This window comes from Arachis stenosperma, chromosome 10 (genome assembly GCF_014773155.1).
Source record: "Arachis stenosperma cultivar V10309 chromosome 10, arast.V10309.gnm1.PFL2, whole genome shotgun sequence".
NCBI classification, from domain to species: Eukaryota; Viridiplantae; Streptophyta; class Magnoliopsida; order Fabales; family Fabaceae; genus Arachis; species Arachis stenosperma.
The window spans coordinates 96,539,551-96,561,302 of record NC_080386.1 but is presented as its reverse complement, the minus strand read 5'-3'; the positions used below and the strand labels follow the sequence as shown (position 1 = coordinate 96,561,302).

General features: G+C 41.9%; 1 non-coding gene across 1 annotated transcript; it reads right to left on the bottom strand.

Annotated features, from left to right (window-relative positions):
- Positions 1-304: 304 nt before the first annotated feature.
- Positions 305-412, bottom strand: LOC130959588 (small nucleolar RNA R71). The gene has a single exon (XR_009078660.1). It is a non-coding gene; the product is annotated as a small nucleolar RNA R71 (small nucleolar RNA).
- Positions 413-21,752: the final 21,340 nt, after the last annotated feature.

The window sequence follows — 21,752 nt, the reverse complement described above, 5'->3', positions numbered from 1 at the left end:
TGCCATTGGAGCAAACAACTTTGAGCTTAAGCCTCAGTTGGTTTCTCTACTGCAACAGAATTGCAAGTTCCATGGACTTCCAATGGAAGATCCACATCAGTTTTTAGTTGAGTTCTTGCAAATCTGTGACACAGTCAAGACTAATGGGGTTGACCCTGAGGTCTACAGACTGATGCTATTCCCTTTTGCTGTAAGAGACAGAGCTAGAATATGGTTGGACTCTCAACCTAAGGATAGCCTGGACTCTTGGGAAAAGCTAGTCAATGCCTTCTTGGCAAAGTTCTTTCCACCTCAAAAATGGAGTAAGCTTAGAGTGGAAGTCCAAACCTTCAGACAGAAGGATGGAGAATCCCTCTATGAAGCTTGGGAAAGATACAAACAATTGATCAGAAAATGTCCTTCTGACATGCTTTCTGAATGGAGCATCATAGGTATTTTCTATGATGGTCTATCTGAACTATCCAAGATGTCCTTGGATAGCTCTGCTGGAGGATCTCTTCATCTGAAGAAGATGCCTACAGAAGCTCAGGAACTAATTGAAATGGTTGCAAACAACCAATTCATGTACACTTCTGAAAGAAATCCTGTGAACAATGGGACAAGTCAGAAGAAAGGAGTTCTTGAGATTGATGCTCTAAATGCCATACTGGCTCAGAACAAGATATTGACTCAACAAGTCAATTTGATTTCTCAAAGTCTGTCTGGAATGCAAAATGCACCTGGCAGTACTAAGGATGCTTCATCTGAGGAAGAAGCTTATGATCCTGAGAACCCTTCAATGGAAGAGGTGAACTACCTAGGAAAACCCTATGGAAACACCTACAATTCTTCATGGAGAAATCACCCAAATTTCTCATGGAAGAATCAAGAGAAACCTCAACAAAGTTTCAACAACAACAATGGTGGAAGAAACAGGTTTAGCAATGGCAAGCCTTTTCCATCATCCTCTCAGCAACAAACAGAGAATTCTAAGCAGAACCCCTCTGACTTAGCAACCATGGTCTCTGATCTAATCAAAACCACTCAAAGTTTCATGACTGAAACAAGATCTTCCATTAGGAATTTGGAAGCACAAGTGGGACAGCTGAGCAAGAAAGTTACTGAACCCCCTCCTAGTACTCTCCCAAGTAATACAGAAGAAAATCCAAAAGGAGAGTGCAAAGCTATAACCATGGCCGAATCTAGAGAGGAAGGGGAGGAAGTGAACGCCACTGAGGAAGACCTCAATGGGCGTGCACTGACCTCCAATGAGTTCCCCAATGAGGAACAATGGGAATCTGAGGCTCAAAATGAGACCATAGAGATTCCATTGGACTTACTTCTGCCTTTCATGAGCTCTGATGAGTATTCCTCCTCTGAAGAGGATGAGTATGTCACTGAAGAGCAAGTTGCTAAATACCTTGGAGCAATCATGAAGTTAAATGACAAGTTTTTTGGAAATGAGACTTGGGAGACTGAACCTCCTTTGCTCACCAAAGAACTGAATGACTTGTCTAGGCAGAGGTTACCTCAAAAGAAACAAGATCCTGGGAAGTTTTCAATACCTTGTACCATAGGCACCATGACCTTCAAGAAGGCTCTGTGTGACTTAGGGTCAAGTGTAAACCTCATGCCTCTCTCTGTAATGGAGAAGCTAGGGATCTTTGAGGTACAAGCTGCAAGAATCTCACTAGAGATGGCAGACAACTCAAGAAAACAAGCTCATGGACTTGTAGAGAATGTTTTGGTAAAAGTTGAAGACCATTACATCCCTACTGATTTCATAGTCCTAGAGACTGGGAAGTGCATGGATGAATCCATCATCCTTGGCAGACCCTTCCTAGCCACAGCAAAGGCTGTGATTGATGTTGATGGAGGTGAATTGATCATTCAAGTGAATGAAGAATCCTATGTGTTTAAGGCTCAAGGATATCCCTCTGTCACCATGGAGAAGAAGCATGAAGAGCTTCTCTCAAATCAGAGACAAACAGAGCCCCCACAGTCAAACTCTAAGTTTGGTGTTGAACCCCCATATTCAAACTCTAAGTTTGGTGTTGGAAGGTTCCAACATTGCTCTGAGTATCTGTGAGGCTCCATGAGAGCCCTCTGTCAAGCTACTGACATTAAAGAAGCGCTTGTTGGGAGGCAACCCAATGATTATATTTTGTATATTTCTCTTTGTTATTTTATGTTTTTAGGTTGATGATCATAAGAAGTCACAAAATCCATTGAAAAAGCAAAAACAAAATGAAAAACAGGAAGAAAAACAGCACACCCTGGAGGAAGAAGTTGCTGGCGTTCAAACGCCAGTAAACCTAGCAGTTGGGCGTTTAACGCCCAGTCTGGCACCATTCTGGGCGTTTAACGCCAGAAATGGGCACCAGACTGGCATTAAACGCCAGAAAAGGGCAAGAACCTGGCGTTAAACGCCAGGAATGGGCACCAGCCCAGCGTTTAACGCCAGAAATGGCTCAAAATGTGATTTTGAGCGACATTTGGTGCAGGGATGACTTTTCCTTGACACCACAGGATCTGTGGACCCCACAGGATCCCCACCAACCCCACCACCACTCTCTCTCTTCTTCCCCCATTCACCAATCACCTCAATACCTCTTCCCCAAAACCCCTTCACCTATCAAATACCCTTCTTCATTCCTTCATTTTCACACAACCTAAACACCACTTCCCCCCTCCTTGGCCAAAAACACAAAGCCATCTCCTCCTCCCTTATTTCTTCTTCTTCTACTCTCTTCTTTCTTCTTTTGCTCGAGGACGAGCAAACCTTTTAAGTTTGGTGTGGTAAAAGCGTTGCTTTTTCGTTTTCCATAACCATTTATGGCATTCAAGGCCGGAGAAACCTCTAGAAAGAGGAAAGGGAAGGCAAAAGCTTCCACCTCCAAGTCATGGGAGATGGATAGATTCATCTCAAGGGTGCATCAAGACCACTTCTATGAAGTTGTGGCCTTGAAGAAGGTGATCCCCGAGGTCCCCTTTTCACTCAAAAAGAGTGAATATCCGGAGATCCGCCATGAGATCCGAAGAAGAGGCTGGGAAGTGCTTACCAACCCCATTCAACAAGTCGGAATCTTGATGGTTCAAGAGTTCTATGCCAATGCATGGATCACCAAGAACCATGACCAAAGTGTGAACCCGGATCCAAAGAACTATCTTACTATGGTTCGGGGAAATACTTGGATTTTAGTCCGGAAAATGTAAGGTTAGCATTCAACTTGCCCATGATGCAAGGAGATGAACATCCTTACACTAGAAGGGTCAACTTTGATCAAAGGTTGGACCAAGTCTTCACAGTCATATGTGAAGAGGGCGCACAATGGAAGAGAGACTCAAGAGGGAAGCCGGTTCAATTGAGAAGGCATGACCTCAAGCCCGTGGCTAGAGGATGGTTGGAGTTCATCCAACGCTCAATCATTCCCACTAGCAACCGGTCCGAAGTTACTCTAGACCGGGCCATCATGATTCATAGCATCATGATTGGAGAAGAAGTGGAAGTTCATGAGGTTATAGCCCAAGAACTCTACAAGGTGGCGGACAAGTCTTCCACCTTGGCAAGGTTAGCCTTTCCTCATCTCATTTGTCACCTCTGTTATTCAGTTGGAGTTGACATAGAAGGAGATATCCCCATTGATGAGGACAAGCCCATCACCAAGAAAAGGATGGAGCAAACAAGAGACCCCTCTCATCATGAGATCCCTGAGATACCTCAAGGGATGCACTTTCCTCCACAAGACTATTGGGAGCAAGTAAACACCTCCCTAGGAGAATTGAGTTCCAACATGGGACAACTAAGGGTGGAGCATCAAGAGCATTCCATCCTCCTCCATGAAATTAGAGAAGATCAAAGAATCATGAGAGAGGAGCAACAAAGACAAGGAAGAGACATTGAGGAGCTCAAGCACTCCATAAGACCTTCAAGAGGAAGAACAAGCCGCCATCACTAAGGTGGACCCGTTCTTTAATCTCCTTGTTCTTTATTTCCTTGTTTTTCGAATTTTAGTGCTTTATATTATCCATGTTTGTGTCTTGTGATCATTAGTGTCTATGCCTTAAAGTTATGAATGTCCTATGAATCCATCACCCTTCTTAAGAACTGTTCTTAATTGAAAAAGAAAAGAATTGCATGAATTTTGAATTTTATAACAGTTTAATTATTTTGATGTGGTGGCAACACTTTTGTTCTCTGAATGTATGCTTGAACAGTGCATATGTCTTTTGAATTTGTGGTTCATGAATGTTGGCTCTTGAAAGAATGATGAAAAAGGAGACATGTTACTGAGGATCTGAAAAATCATAAAAATGATTCTTGAAGCAAGAAAAAGCAGTGAATACAAAAAAAAGGGGAAAAGAAGAGGCGAAAAAAAAAACCGAATAAAAAAAGAGAGAAAAAGAAAGAAATAAAGTTGTGATCCAAGGCAAAAAGAGTGTGCTTAAGAACCCTGGACACCTCTAATTGGGGACTTTAGCAAAGCTGAGTCACAATCTGAAAAGGTTCACCCAATTATGTGTCTGTGGCATGTATGTATCCGGTGGTAATACTGGAAGACAGAGTGCTTTGGGCCACGGCCAAGACTCAATAAGTAGCTGTGTTCAAGAATCATCATACTTAACTAGGAGAATCAAATAACACTATCTGGATTCTGAGTTCCTAAAGAAGCCAATCATTCTGAGTTCCAAAGGATAAAGTGAGATGCCAAAACTATTCAGAAGCAAAAAGCTAAAAGCCCCGCTCATCTAATTAATACTGATCTTCATAGATGTTTTTGGAATTCATTGCATGTTCTCTTCTTTTTATCCTATTTGATCTTTAGTTGCTTGGGGACAAGCAACAATTTAAGTTTGGTGTTGTGATGAGCGGATAATTTGTACGCTTTTTGGCATTGTTTTTAGTATGTTTTTAGTGTGATCTAGTTAGTTTTTAGTATATTTTTATTAGTTTTTAATTAAAATTCACTTTTCTGGACTTTACTATGAGTTTGTGTGTTTTTCTGTGATTTCAGGTATTTTCTGGCTGAAATTGAGGGACCTGAGCAAAAATCTGATTCAGAGACTCAAAAGGACTGCAGATGCTGTTGGATTCTGACCTCCCTGCACTCGAAGTGGATTTTCTGGAGCTACAGAAGCCCAATTGGCGCGCTCTCAACGGCGTTGGAAAGTAGACATCCTGGGCTTTCCAGCAATATATGATAGGCCATACTTTGCCCAAGATTTGATGGCCCAAACCGGCGTTCAAAGTCACCTCAAGAAATTCCAGCGTTAAACGCCGGAACTGGCACCTAAATGGGAGTTAAACGCCCAAACTGGCATAAAAGCTGGCGTTTAACTCCAAGAGGAGTCTCTACACGAAAAAGCTTCATTTGCTCAGCCCAAGCACACACCAAGTGGGCCCGGAAGTGGATTTTTATGTCATTTACTCATCTCTGTACACCCTAGGCTACTAGTTTTCTATAAGTAGGACCTTTTACTATTGTATTTGTACAGATCTTGGTAGCTATCTTTGAGTTTCATGCTATCTTAGATCATTTGGGAGGCTGGCCATTCGGCCATGCCTAGACCTTGTTCTTATGTATTTTCAACGGTGGAGTTTCTACACACCATAGATTAAGGTGTGGAGCTCTACTGTACCTCGAGTATTAATGCAATTACTATTGTTCTTCTATTCAATTCCGCTTGTTCTTTGTCCAAGATATCACTTGTTCTTCAACTTGATGAATGTGATGATCTGTGACACTCATCACCATTCTCACCTATGAACAAAGTGACTGACAACCACTCTTGTTCTACAAGCAACCAAGGCTCTAGTGAATATCTCTTGGGTTCTTTAACCGGAATCTTCGTGGTATAGGCAAGAACTGATGGCGGCATTCAAGAGAATCCAGAAGGTCTAACCTTGTCTGTGGTATTCTGAGTAGGATTCAATGATTGAATGACTGTGACGTGCTTCAAACTCCTGAGGGCGGGGCGTTAGTGACAGACGCAAAAGAATCACTGGATTCTATTCCGGCCTGATTGAGAACCGACAGATGGATAGCCGTGCCGTGACAGGGTGTGTTGAACATTTCCAATGAGAGGATGGGAGGTAGCCACTGACAACGGTGAAACCCTTGCATAAGCTTGCCATGGAAAGGAGTAAGAAGGATTGGATGAAGACTGTAGGAAAGCAGAGAGACGGAAGGGAAAGCATCTTCATACACTTATCTGAAGCTCTCACCAATGATATACATAAGTATCCCTATCTTTATCTTTATGCTTTATTCGTTTATCACTATACCCAATTGAGTCTGCCTGACTGAGATTTACAAGGTGACCATAGCTTGCTTCATAGCAACAATCTCCGTGGGATCGACCCTTACTCACGTAAGGTTTATTACTTGGACGACCCAGTGCACTTGCTGGTTAGTTGTGCGAAATTGTGTTTATGCCATGGTATTGAGCACCAAGTCTTTGGAGCCATTACCGGGGATTATTTGAATATGGACAAAGTAGTGATCACAATTTCGTGCACCACTGGTGCTTGCCCCTCTAAGACTTGTCCTTCCACTACTTGAGGGGCTGGCCTCTTCCTTTGCTTCCGTTGAGGCAGGGAGGATGTGGCAGCATTCATCTTTCGGACAGTTATTGGAATGCCTTCTTTTATCCACACTGAGTCCTCATCTTCAAACACCACCCCAGCTTTCTTGCACAGTCGGTAAATAGTGCTTGGATAACCTAACGTTCCTCTTGAGTCACTTTTCTCTGCCATCTTTCTAATGCCTTCAGCTATGAGTTCATGAACCTTGATTTCTCCTCCTTTGAGTATGCAGTGCACCATTGTGGCTCTCTTGAGATTCACCTCCGAGTTGTTTGCAGCTGGGAGAATAGACCTCCTCACGAGTTCAAACCACCCTTTGGCTTCAGGGGTGAGATCCGTTCTCTTGATGAACTTTGGTTTCTTACCCGCAGATCTTTCCCAGTCAGCTCTGGGTACACAAATGTCTTGCAAAATCTGGTCATAATTGGGGTTGTCCAATCTTGAGTGATAACTCTCTTCTTCAAAATGTATGGACCGTAGCTTTAATACCCTCATGACACTCATGGGACCAAAATCCACGACCTTTCCTCTCACAAAGCTTGTATATGACTCATCTTTCTTATCATATCGGACCGCATTTGCATAAAATTCTCTTATGAGGTTTGCATTCACCTTAGTGACAGGATCGGTTAGGAGCTCCCATCTTCTCTTTTCTACTTTCTCTGTGATTTCTGGACACTCAGTTTTCTTCACTTGAAATCCCAGCTCATAAATGATTTCCTTGTCAACCATCCACCCGTATTACAATGCATGATACAGGCTTTTAAATCTCTTTTCATCATACGGGTGTTGCTCCATGGGTTCCTTTCCCTTCCTTCTTTTAGAACTTGAAGAGGCCATGAACGAGAGTTAATATGTGAAGGTGGTAAGGTTTTGGAGACTTTTGGTTGTTTAGGGTTTTATTGCAATGAAGAGAGTGAGGGGGAAATGTTTGTACTGTGAGAGGGAGTGTCTTGTGCCGAAATGAAGAGTTGTGAAGAGTGGGTTATGACAATGAATGTGGGCACGGAACAAGGATTATTTATATATGGAAGTTGTGAGAGAATGGAGGGTGTGGATTGATGGAGTGGTTACTTGATGGACGGTTGGGGTTATGCATGGATAAAAGACATGGATCATCACTTTATAATGGAGATTGCTCGGTCTTTTAGGTGTCCCATTTTTCCAATGTTGCATGGCAACATTTTCCAATGTATTCCCTTTTTAGAACAAGTGTGTAGTCCCTCCTTTTGTGGTGTCCGAACTTTCTTTGTTTGGTTGTCCTATCTATCCCCATCAATGCTCCTTTTCTTTTCCCTAAAGATAAAATAAGAAAAGTAAGACATACTATTTAAAAATACAATTTAGCCTTTACGGCTATAACTAATAAAGAAAAGAAAAGATTAGATTGTTTATTTATGAATTCCAACTAACTAACTAACTATTGGTGGGTCCTTATATGCATTTTGGTGGCACCATGGGGTGACACCAAACTTAGTTTGGAGCACTGTGATGAAAAGTTTTTGTTCAAAGCTCCCAAGAATAGCATGCATCTTGGTTTGCTTTGAACACCAAACTTGTTCCTCACTATATGCTGCACAAGAAGGTTTTCACCAAGTGTTTGTCAAGGTTGGGTTGAAATTCATAAATATTGACTTATTCACTATCTTCTAAAAGCATATAAAACATGGGCTGCCTCCCATGAAGCGCTTCTTTAGCATCACTAGCTTTACGTTACTCCCTCATTAGAGTGGTTGGTAATGCTTGAAATCTTCCCCTCTTGCTGTGGACTTGTATCCATTGGTTGTATCAATGATCTCGACATGTTCCAGGGGAAGAACTCTGTTGATTGTGAAGACTTTAGGTAACTGAGATGGTACAGTGGGGAGATTAGGGAGATATCTGGGAAGTAAGCTAAGATCACTCTATCTCCTGGAGAGAAGTCTTTCATAGGGATCTTTTTGTTCCTCCACTTTCTTGGTACCTTCTTCCTTGTGTCCTTTGATATTGCCTTGCTCTTGATGACTTCTTTTTCTAAGGGAGTTGTGATGTTGTCTTCACATGCCTCTAAAGGTTTAGGTTCCTCCAACTTTTCCTTGAGCTGTGGTAGTTACTGTTTCCCTTGTTTATCAACCAAAGGGGTCTCCAGATAGGTTGGGTGTGCTTCAGTGCTTGCTTCCTCCTTCAGAATCTCATTACGATCTTTGCTTGGTTCCTTGTGCTCTTGGTCAGCTTCTTGTGAGAGTTTGAAGACATTAAAGCTGAGCCGTTCATCATGGATCCTCAATATTAACTCCCCTTTCTCCACATCTATGAGTGCTCTGGCCGTAGCTAGGAAGGGTCTTCCCAATATGATTGGGTGAGTGTGACTCTCTTCCATGTCCAGGATGACAAAGTTTGTTGGGAGAAAGTATTTCCCAACCTTTAGCAACACATTTTCCACCACTCCTATTGCTTACTTTTGAGTCTTGTCAGCCAGTCTGATGACTACATCTGTGGACATTATCTCATTAATCTGCAGCCTCTTCGCCAGGGATAGGGGCAGTAAGTTGATGCTTGCCCCCAAATCACAGAGTGCTCTATCGAACATTGTTTCTCCTATGGCATAGGGGATGTGAAAACTTCCTGGGTCTTTTTTTTTTGTAGGCAACTCAGGTTGAATAAGGGCACTACATTTCTTGTTCAACACTATAGTCTGGCCTCCTTTGAGTGAGCTTTTCCTGGGAAGAAGTTCCTTCATATACTTGATGAATGCAGGCATTTGTTGGATGGCCTTGATGAATGGTATGTTCACATGCAGAGATGCAAATAAGTCTAGGAACCTTGAGTATATTCTCTTTCCCACAGCACCATTGAGCAGTTGGGGAAATGGTGCATAGAGCTTCAGCAGCTCTTGTTGTGAGATTTCTGGTTCTTGGTGATCTCTATCCTCCTCCTCTGTTGAATTGTCTTTAGGTTGTTCGGAAAGTTTGCTTTGCTTGTCTTCAGCCTCTTGACCACTTATAGTGACCATTTTGCAATCTTCCCATCTTACTTTCTTTGCTTCTCCTCTTGGGTTTTTCTCCGTGTCACTTGGGAAGCCATCAGTAGGTTTAGGAATCTTCTCAGCTAAGCATCCCACTTGGACTTCCAGCTTCTTGATGGTCTCTCCTTGGTTCTTAATATTGGCTCGCACCTCTTCTTTGAACACCTTGGTTTCTTGAATCTCTTGGCATATTCCTTCAAGTAAGGTTTCAAGCTTAGAGAGTCTGTCATCAATTGATGGTAGATTGGGATTAGAGGTGGAAGGATGAGAGGTGTTGTTTTGGTTTTGATATGGGTGTGGAGAAGTGTTGTTGTGGGGGTGTTGATATGTCCTCTGTGTGAATTATTGATGGGCTGCATTGTTGTTGGAGTTGTAACGTCTCTGGTCTTGGCTTTGATCTTGCTTATTCCCCCACCCAAAGTTTGGGTGGTTCCTCCATCCAGGGTTGTATGTCTTGGAGTATGGATCATGGTTCTGTCTAGGTAAATTCCCAATGTAGTTGGCTTGCTCAAGGTTACCCTCTGCCCCTTCTTCAACTCCTTCTTGGGTTGTTGAGGAGGTGGTGATTGCTGCCACTTGGTTCCTCTCCATCTTCTTGGTGAGGTCAGCTAGCTGCTTGGTAATGAGCTTGTTCTGAGCCAACAGAGCATCTACATTGTTTAGCTCTATCACTCCTCTAGTGTTCCCTCTTTCGGAAGCATAGAAGTAGTCATTCTCAGCTACAATCTCAATGACATCTATGGCTTCTTCAATGGTCTTCTTCTTGTTCAATGATCCTCTAGAGGAATGGTCTACTGCCTTCTTTGATTCATATGACAAGCCTTTATAGAAGATGTGCAACTGCACCCATTCATTGAACATATCTGGTGGACATCTCCTTGTTAGGTCTTTGAACCTTTCCCAAGCTTCATAAAATGTCTCCCCATCTTGCTGTCTGAACGTCTGCACTTCAGTTCTCAGCCTATTGATCCTTTGAGGGGGGTAAAACCTTGCCAAAAACTTATTCACTACCTCCTCCCAATTTGTCAGGCTTTCTTTTGGGAAGGATTCAAGCCATTTGGATGCTTTGTCCCTGAGTGAAAAAGGGAACAAGAGCAGCCTATAGACATTCTGGTGGACTCCATTGGACTTCACTGTGTCACAAATCCTCAAGAAGGTGGTCAAGTGTTGATTCAGATCTTCTTGAGCACCTCCTCCAAATGAGCAATTATTCTGCACAAGAGTGATGAGCTGAGGTTTTAGCTCGAAATTGTTGGCATGGATTGTTGCCTTTTGGATGCTACTTCCACAGTTGCCTGGGTTTGGATTGATGTAAGAGCCTAACACTCTTCTATCCTCCCCAGCATGATTTGCTCTACCTCCTCCCCCATGGTTATGAGCCTCTTCTTCATGTTGGTTTTCCATGTTGCCTTCCATGTTTAGTTCAAAGTGTTCCTCCTCCTCTTCAGCACCGATTGCATGTTTTGCTCTTGCTTCCCTCCTTAATCTAAGGAGGGTCCTCTCTGGTTCAAAATCGAAGGAAGTTGAAGCCCCGCTTCTTCTCCCTGTCATACAACCAACAAGTACAAGCAAGTAACAATATGTGCAGATAGTATTGCTATTAGAATTTCTGTTAGTTGTGAGTGATGTAATATATCAAACAGTTAGTGGGTTAGCAAAATGAATGGTAAATAACAAAGAACACGAAAGAGTAGAGGGGGAAGGGAAGAAGTTAACTAAGATAGAAAGTAAATTACTCAAACAGAAAATTAAATCAAACAAAACAAAAATGCTCAATCTAGTGATCTCCTAATTTAATCATTGTTGATGCACAATCAATCCCCAGCAACGGTGCCATAAACTTGATGCAGGTGGAAACTGTCTCTCAACACATTTCTTTCGGCAAGTGTACCGAATTTGTCGTCAAGTAAAAACTCACAATAGAGTGAGGTCGAATCCCACAGGGATTGATTGATCAAGCAACTTTAATTAAAAGAATGTTCTAGTTGAGTGAATTCAGAATTTGGGTTGAGATTTGCAGAAAATAAAATGGCGGGAATGTAAATGACAGAAAAAGTAAATGCTATAATTAAAGGGCTGAAAGTAAATGACTGAAAGTAAATTGCAGAATTGTAAATGGGAATGGGGTGTTTGCTCATAAAAGTAAACGCAGAAATTAAAGAGAATGGGTAAGATCAGAAATGGGGAGTTCATTGGGCTCAGGAGATTTTGCAATTCTCTGGATCAAGTTCATTTTCATTTCTTCCTCAATCAATGCATTCATTGATCTCCTTGGCAATCTTAATTGATCGAATGACAATTTCTTGCAATTCAATCTCTCAAATCTTGATCAATAGCCAATTCCTTGGTCAATTGCTCATGAGAAAAGATGAAGTGTGGTCACTGATTATACCACAGGCATTTCCCAAATCAGGTGTTGAGAGGATTATAGTCACATATCCATCCAAACCCAATTTGGTCCAGCATGAGAAAGCATTTCTAGCTTGATCTCTTCATTCCTCTTTCAAGGTTCAGAAGAGATCCAAGTTTGAATAGCTTCTTTTCCAAGATAACCACCCAATTGGATGAAGATCGAAAGCTTTCAAGTAAAATCAAGAGAAAAGATAGAAGAAGAATAATGAAAACTAGTATTGATCCATCAATTTACAACAGAGCTCCCTAACCCAATGAAAGGGGTTTAGTTGTTCATAGCTCTAGAAAATGAAAACAAAGATGGAGAATACATCGTGGAACTAGAAGAGCAGAGAAAGTAAAAAAATACAGATAGTAGTGCTATTTTCCAACTTCCAGAACTCCTAAATAATTCAAAGCTACTCCTATATATACTACTCTTCTCAGCTTCTAGTTGGCTCTTCAAGTCTTGGGCCTTTGGATCTTGAGTTTGAAGCAGTTCTCTTCTTTATTTGGGCTTGGCTTTACTTGCAGAGAGAAAGTGTGAAGTGGGCAGAGACTTTAGCTCAGGACGTTAGGGGTGTTAACATTTAGTGAAAATATGAGTTCGAGAACGTTAGTGACAATCAACATTGTCACTAACGTTCCAATGTACCCCTTTGCCTCACGTTAGAGCCCACGTTAACTAGGTTAACGTGGCTTCTAACGTGGTCTTGCCAACCTTCGAGAACGTTAGTGACACTTAACATTGTCACTAACGTTCCAGTGTGCCCCTATGTCTCACGTTAGAGTCCCACATTAACGAACGTGGCTTCTAACATGGCCATTCTTAGCCATCCCCAACGTTAGTGACAATGTTGAGTGTCACTAACGTTGGCTCAACTTTCACTCATCAACGTTAGCTTCCACGTTAACTAAGTTAACGTGAAAGTTAACGTGGCTCCTTGGGGGTTTTGTGGGTGCTTCCAACGTTAGTGACAATGTTGGGTGTCACTAACGTTGTCGACCTCCCTTGCCTTTTACGTTAGCTCCCACGTTAACCAAGTTAACGTGGAAGTTAACGTGGTACATTGCACCTTAGGCCAACGTTAGTGACAATGTTGAATGTCACTAACGTTGGCTTCCTTCCCCCTTTTAACGTTAGAGGCCACGTTAACTAAGTTAACGTGTACTCTAACGTGGCCACTTATGATCATTGGCCAACGTTAGTGATAATGTTAAGTGTCACTAACGTTGGCTCAAAGTCCCTTCTTCACGTTAGAGTTCACGTTAACTTAGTTAACGTGACTCTTAACGTGGGCAATGATGGCTTCGAGAGCGTTATTGGCAGTCATTTTTCTCATCAACTTTGCAAGTTACCTCCCATTCCACGTTAGTGGCTACGTTAATTAGATTAACGTGACTGCTAAGTGGTTCTTCCTTGCTTCCTTTGGTCCTGAAATCAAGCAATAGAGTGCATCAAAGTTCTAGTCCAAGTCATGGGTAATGCAACATACAATTTGTCACTAAACTCATGCAAAATCCTCATGAAATCATGTAAAATGCACAATGTATGCTTGAATCAAGGTATAAGTGAATATCTACCCAAAACTAGCTTATTTCCTAAGGAAATGCATGAAACTACCCTAAAAACAGTAAAGAAAAGGTCAGTGAAATTGGCCAAGATGCCCAGGCATCAGTATCACGCGTACGCGTACAGCACGCGTATGCGTCCCTGAAGTACTTTGCGATCAACACGTATGCGTATGGTACACGCGCGCGTCCATGGGTGCATCCCAAATCTTTGGCTTTGAATGATTTCTCCACTTTGCATGCTTTCTCTTCACTTCTTTGATCTACTCTCAGCCTTTTTCAATCTGAAATCACTAACAAATACATCAAGACATCTAGTAGAATCAAAGGGAGATTAAACTTTTCAAATTAAGGGTCTAAAAGCATGTTTTCATACTTAAACACAATTTAGGAGACAAAATACTCTAAATTCAACACAAGATAAACCCTACAAATGGGGTTTATCAGTATGCCAGTTTGGGAAATTCCTGAAAAATATCTTGGGCTTCTGGCACAATTGGGCAGATTAAAAAATAAGACCTTATCATTAATTGAGGAGAAATTGATGAATAAAATGGAAGGATGGAAGGAGAAGCTTTTGAATCAAGCGAGGAAGGAAATCCTCATAAAATCAGTAATTCAAGCAATCTCGACCTATGCTATGAATGTTGTTTTGTTGCCAAGAAATTTTTTCCAAAGAATTTGTTTTAGAATTGCGCGGGTCTGGTGGGCCAGCTCAGGGAAAAAGGGGAGAATACATTGTAAAAGTTGAAAAATGGTCACCATAAGTAAGAATGTTGGGGGATTGGGATTTAGAAGCCTACAGTACCAGAACGTAGCATAATGTGACGCTCACTATGCTCCATAAAGTGGAAGAGACGTTGTACCAATAGATATGTTGGCTGGGGTGCTGGCGGTGATACGGGTGCTGTTGGTGCTAAAGGTCCTACTGCAGCAGAGGAGGAAGAAGGTCCAGCTGCTGGTGCTACTCTGGCTCGGGCTCTAGAGGCATGCCGGGATGGGGGCTTCTCGTGCACCCATATCCCCCACGGAATAACGTCCTCCTCGCCGTCGTCTGGGGGAAGTGGCGATACGTCATCCTCTCTCCAAGGAGCACTCAATCGGGGGAAGTATACCTCCTTCCCTTCCATAACACATCCAATAAGGACGATCATGTCCACCAAAATCTCAGTGAAATGTGTGGTAGGCATGACATAGGTGGCAAAGATCTGCTGCCATGTCCGAGCCTCTCTCGATAGGTGAGCAAACAGCATCCCCTTGGGTCTCTTATTGTCATCATCCATCACCCAAGGGGCGTCTGGGGTGGCAATAGCACATCTCAGAGCCTCATAATCAAAAGTCACACAATATATCGCTACCTCAGCCTGCTCATAGGCATCTGTGGCACCGGTCTTAGGTAGGCAGTGGAGAGCATCCTCAATAGCAGCCTCGGTAAGTAATATCTGTCCGCCTTGCAGGTAAACCAATATCTTTGACCCATGATATGTTTATTCTGCCCAGCTCCCTATCAACAAAGTCTAGACCCAACCCCTGAATACGGGCCTCAATAGGGCGTCTCAGGTCAGCAGGGATGGCCAGTTTCTTCTCTATGTTGAAGTTCTTCTTCTGATAGATTGGGAAGTAGAGCTCACAATACAGGTTGGGAAACATGTCTGTATCGGTGGCAGGTAGCTACTGGTTCTCTTTGTCCTTTTCATTAAATGGGTTCTTAGCATAATTGGCGTAAGGAGAAAGAGTGCGGGCTTGAAGGTTCTTCCTCTTTCTGGAGGTAACCTTGACTTTCCCTCTGTCAGCCATCTTGGAAAATAGATATAACAGGATATAAACAAATAAGCCAAGTAGAGAAGAGAAAGCAAGGATGGACAAATTCAAAAAATAAGAGGATTGACAGGTAATCATGAAGTGAGTGAAAAAGGATGAAAACTTAGACTGCAGGCAACAAGAATCAGAATTCAAATCAAAGCCAAAACCCAAGAATTCACTAAATGTTCAATAATTGGTATAAAAAGGGTGAACTATGCACTTTGTGTGACCAAAAGTGAGTTAGAATAGTTTTGAAAGAAGAGGGTCACACAAGTGGAATGCACGGTTATTCAACCAATTACTGCAAATGAATGAACCATATTCAAGAAAAATGCAAGTTAAGAACAAATGGTAAGCTTAGTAAGAGTCGAAAGGCATTCGATTAACTTGAAAAGTGATAGCACAAGAAGTTTCAAATTGAGGCGTTAGGTAGGAAACTATTTGTCACAGAAAATCGCCAAATAGTTCCTCACTAACCGTATTCTAATGCATATCAATGGGAATCAATATAAACACAGAGATACCAACCAAATCAACTTAGGAATTGAGCTCGGTGTAATGATAAGTAATCTCAAATTAAAAGTTCCAAGCTCAAAGCCTAGGGTGCAAGTGGAAGAACAAAACCATTTTTAGAAATTTGGGCAGCATTTCGGCAGTAAATTGGATGTTCCCGGATAGCAAACAGCACAAGATACAAGTATATGAATCCAAAAATTGCAACAATGTTAGAAAGCATAGATTGCATATACACAGGCAGCAACAAACACAATCCAATAATTAAAGTTCAACAAGGCAGCATTGAAAGAACAGCATAGCAGTAACAATATGTAGACAACACGACACCAGTATCACTCATCAAACAAGCAATTTGCATTCAGCCATGTTGGATAAACACGAATGGAGCAATTATCAGGCCTAAAATCTTCTAACCACAACCTAGCTACCTAACCACCTAGGATCAACTAAAACATGCATATCTAACTAACCTAGATAAACCAAATTAAAGAACTAGGCTAACTAACAGAATCAGTAAATAGAGCAGGAGGTATGAGGTAGGGAACCTGGAAGGCAAAGGCAGAATTGGAAGGAAAAAATGGGAAATGGGAAAAGTGGAAGGGCTGCAATGCTGCCCAGGAACGGTGGCAGCGGTGGTTTGCAGCGGAGCAGAGGGTGGCGCAGGCAGGGGCACCGAACAGGAAAGTAGGGGTAGCCCAGGGTACAGGATGCGGTAAGGGGGAGAAGGTAGGGAAGAGATGGGGTGAGAAGAGTGGAGAAGGAGGGATGATGAGGGTGGCTAAGGGGTCGCCGATGGCCGTGGCGATGATCGCGGCGGTGCCGGTCAGAGGCAGATGGAGCGGGAATGGTGAGGGAGAGAAAAAGAGGGAGAAAGAAAGAGAGGAGAAAAGAAGGTGGGTTGCGTCGGCGAGGTCGGCACCGGACGGTGGTGGGGGCGGCGGTTGCAGAACTTGGGAGGGTGGCAATGGAGTTTTGGAGGGAGAAGAAGGGACGTTGGGGAAAGAAGGGAGAAATGAGGGGCGCGACTGCGCTAGGGCTCACGTCCCTGGGGTTAAGTCATTTTAAATCCACGCGTATGCGTCCTGTAGTGCGCGTGGGTGGGCGAAAGGAGAAGTAGACGTGGGAGCGCCAGGTGCGCCGAAGCGTGGATAAGGGTGTGCACATGGACGCGTACGCTTCCGCGCCAGGTGAATTTGTGCTAAACGCACGCTTCCGTCGCAGTTTTCACGCAACTCTCTGTTCAGATTGAAGGGGGCGATATGTACGCGTGACGTGAGCGCGTCAAGCACGCCCATGCGTGGTGTGCCAACATTGCGAGGGATGCGTATGCGTCAAGGACGCGTACGCATGGGTCTAATTGTGCCTCTAAAGCACAAGCCGCACAATTCCATCACAACTTTCTGTTCGTTGGATGGGGGAGCAATAGTTGCATCGACGCCCCCGCGTCGCTCACGTGCACGCGTGGGTTGCCCCTCCTTTTTTTTCGTTATGCAGAGTGCAAAATGAATGTACTTGTGCATGTCTTAACACTAATGTAAATGTATTTGTGCAGGACTGAACACTGATGAAAATAACAAAGAACTAATAGTGAAATTGAAAGATCATGCCATGGTGGGTTGTCTCCCACCTTGCACTTTTAGTTATTGTCCTTAAGTTGGACATTTGGTGAGCTCCTTGTCATGGTGGCTTATGCTTGAACTCATCCAGGAATCCCCACTAATGTTTATACTTCTAATAGCCTCCGAGGTCCCAAACTAGGCGCATAAAGCCTTCAAGCAAGTTAAAGCAGGTGACAAGGCTCCAAGAGTCTTGATTGTTGGAATGAATTCCAGGGTTCCAAACCTTGCTTTTACACCCGTCTTCTTGTGAATCATCATCGTTCCAACCGGGTGGCAGACAGTCCGAATTCTCAATGAAGTACTAAACTCTTCTTTTAGATCCAACTAAATTATCACTAGTCCAACCCTTGCATCTATCTCTTGGAATCTCAACCTTGATGAGCCTTGATTTGTAACTCCAACCACTAAATATTCTTCTCTTACGCTTGATGCCACAAAACTTCCTAAGTTGACCGTCTGTTTCAAGAATAACATACTCAAGTGGGATAGAAAGGCAAATAGATAAGAGTTTTACCCACTCAAATGATGTAGTAGGCAGCACCTAGGTAGAAATGTCTCCAATGATCTGGACAACGCATGTTCAACTCCCGTCCATCCTTGCCGAAGGGCTTCCACTTCCATATCATTCTTAGATTCAATCGAATAAGGATCTTCATATTCAGCGAGTTCATTTATGGATGTGGATTCATCACTGGGAAGACTTGATTCAGGATTATCTTCACCAAGGGAACTCGCTTATTGATCTATTCCATCCACTTCTTCATAAGGAATATGCCATGGAGGTTGTGCACTATCTTCCTTGACGTCAATGTCAAGCTTCATGGAGGAATATTCTACAATTCTAGATTCGCATGGAGGTTCAGCGTCTCCTAAGTCTTCAACCACTTCTTCCTCTTCAACTATTACGACTTCCTCCACTTGTTCCAATACAAAGTCATGTTCCTCATTATCCACTGGAGTTTCTAGTATCTCTTTCATGCTACGATCTTTTATTGATTCTCCACATGTAGCCGTGGGATAACTTTGAGTGTCAAATCGCAGGGAGGCTAAATTACTTACTACTCACTCCAATTGATGAAGGGTTACATGAAATCGATCCAGTGTTTCCTCGAGATGATCCCTTGACTCTTGTTCCTTTTGGATAACATAATTAGGATCATATGGCTTGTTGATTGATGGATATGGGGAAGGTGTATATGGAGATGGTGGTTCTTGGGAGTAATTGGGTTGGAATTGGGGTGGTTCCATATATGGTTCATATTGGTCATAAGGTAGTTGGTATGGTGAATAAGGGCTAGAATCATATGAGGGTGTTTGGTAGTACGAAGCTTGTGAGTATGGTGGTTCAAAATTATGTTGAGGAGGGGGCTCATAGGTATAGTGTGGTGGGTGTTGATTGTCACGAAAAGATCCACCATAACCATTGTCTTTGTATGCATCATGGAATGGTTGTTGCTCGTAGTATATTGGAGGGGGTTGTTGCCAAGAGGGTTGATCAAATCCTTGTAGCTCCTCCCATCTTTGATTGTCCCACCCTTGATACAAGCCTTCACTGTAATCTCCATTTCCTGCGATATAATTGTAACCACACTCAAAGCCAAAGGGGTGAGAATTCGTAGTAGCTAATAAAAACAAAAACTAATAAAAATAAGCAACAAAGTCCTAAAACTAACAAAAACTAGCAAACAAGCAAAAAGCAAATATTTACAATAACCAATAATAAGGCGCACGTTTGCAACTCCCCGGCAACGGCACCATTTTGATGATCTAATTTTTGTTTGGTCTAGAATTTACAAATATATTCTCGTTGAAAGTATAATTTCTAAACCAACAATAATCCTTTCATACAAAAGTTTGGTTGTCACAAGTAACAAACCCCTAAAAATAATAACCGAAGTATTCAAACTTCGGGTCGTCTCTCAAGGAATTGCAGGGAAGTGTACTTATAATGGGTTATGGAAAAGTATATTTTTGGGGTTTTGAATGAGAAACAAGGAAAGTAAATTGCAATGTAAATTAAATGATAAAAACAGTCTTGGCAAGGTTTGGTGATCAAGGAACTCTATCCTTATCACTAACCACAACATGATAATTGCAAAGATCAATCCCACTAAGTCATCCTCTAACGAGTAAAGAAAAGTCAAGTGAGCTATATCAATCCAAGTCCATAAGTTATGGCTATTCACTAATTGAAGTAGTGGAAGCTAGAGTTAATGGCTATCAATTATCAATCACTTGGACATTAGTAACTCAAGAATTCCTAAGTTACCTTTCCAAGCCAAGAACATAAAATTCTACTCTAACATCCTTCCAAGCATTTTATCAAACACTTGGTAGGCACAAAATAAAAGCACAGAAAATTAACAAGGAAAATAAATCTAAACAACTGATTGCAAGCATCAATGACTAACAATTAAAGAGAGTAACAATAACCATGGAAAACATAAATTGCATTAATATGGAAATCGAATCTAACATCAAAAGTTCACAAACTAAATGGGAAAATAAATAAATCAAAAAGAGAAGATAAACTCAGGTGCTAGAGTGATAGAATGTAGAATAGAAACTAAAATAAAGCAAGATAAATATCTGAATTGGAGAAGAACTAAACCTAAAAATCTAAAACCTAGAGAGAGGAGAGAGCCTCTCCTCTCTCTCTCTAAAAACTACATCTAAAACCTAAAATTATGTGTATGATTGATTGATTCAATGAATGATTAATTTCCCCCCTTCAGTCCTTGGTCTCTTTAGCCTTTTTTTGCCAAAGATTGGCTTTAAAACTGGGCCAGAAGCCCTTCTGAAATCACCAGGTGCGATTTCATTAAAAGTGTCAGCGTGGGCATCGACGCGTACGCGTACAACACGCGTACGCATCCTTGGATTATTGCACCTCCACGCGTATGTGTATGGTGCGCACGCGCGTCCATGGGCGCATCCCAAATCTTTGGCTTTTCATGATTTCTCCACTTTGCATGCTTTCTTTTCACTCCTTTGATCCATTCCCAGCCCTTTTCAATCTGAAATCACTAACAAACACATCAAGGCATATAGTGGAATCAAAGAGAGATTAAACTTATCAAATTAAGGGTCTAAAAGTATGTTTTCACACTTAAGCACAATTTAGGGGGACAATCACAAAACCATACTATTTCATTGAGTAAATGTGAGAAAAGGTTGACAAAATACTCTAAATTTAACACAAGATAAACCCTACAAATGTTGTTTATCAGTATGCCAGTTTGAGATATTCCTGAAAAATATCTTGGGCTTCTGGCACAGTTGGGCAGATTAAAAAATAAGACCTTAGCATGGATTGAGGAGAAATTGATGAATAAAATGGAAGGATGGAAGGAGAAGCTTTTGAATCAAGTGAGGAAGGAAATCCTCATAAAATTTGTAATTCAAGCAATCCCAACCTATGCTATGAGTGTTGTTTTGTTGCCAAGAAATTTTTGCCAAAGGATTTGTTTTAGAATTGCGCGGGTCTGGTGGGCCAGCTCAGGGAAGAAGGGGGGAATACATTGTAAAAGTTGAAACATGATCACCATAAGTAAGAGTATCGGGGGATTGGGATTTAGAGGCCTACAGCACCAGAACGTAGCTCATTTGGCCAAACAAGCATGGACAATTCTCAAAAACCCAACTGCGATATAGGTTAAAATACTTAAGGCCTTGTACTTTTTGGATTCTGATTGTTTAGATGCTAAGGACAGCAAGGGTGCATCCTGGGCTTGGAAAACTTTAATCATTGAAAGAGACTTTTTAAGGAAGCAAGGAAGATGGAACATTAGAGATGGATCAGACATTAAGGTATGGGAGGATTGATGGATTAGTGGTCTTAAAAAAATTAGATGTCAACAGGAACCCATTAATAACCATAGTAAGGATTTACTAATTGAAACGGAATGATGGTATGAAGAGAGGCTCAGACAATGCTTTCCTATGTGTATTAGAGGGAAAATTATTCAAACACCGTTAAGTTAGCTAGGAATGGAAGACAAACTTTTGTGGCCATATAAAAAGGATGGAGAATACACAGTGAGATAGGATACTATACGGCTATGGCAGAAAAATTGGGCCAGGAATCAGAATCATCCTCATCCAGTGAAGACCTTAAAGAGTTATGGAGAGATATGTAGGATATGCATATACCACCGAAAGTGAATATGCTTCTTTGGAAGGCTATTCATAGTATTATCCCTGTCAACTATAACTTTTATAAAAAGATCATACAAAGTCCTATTTGTAAAATCTACAAAATCAAAGTAGAGACCTCTGAACA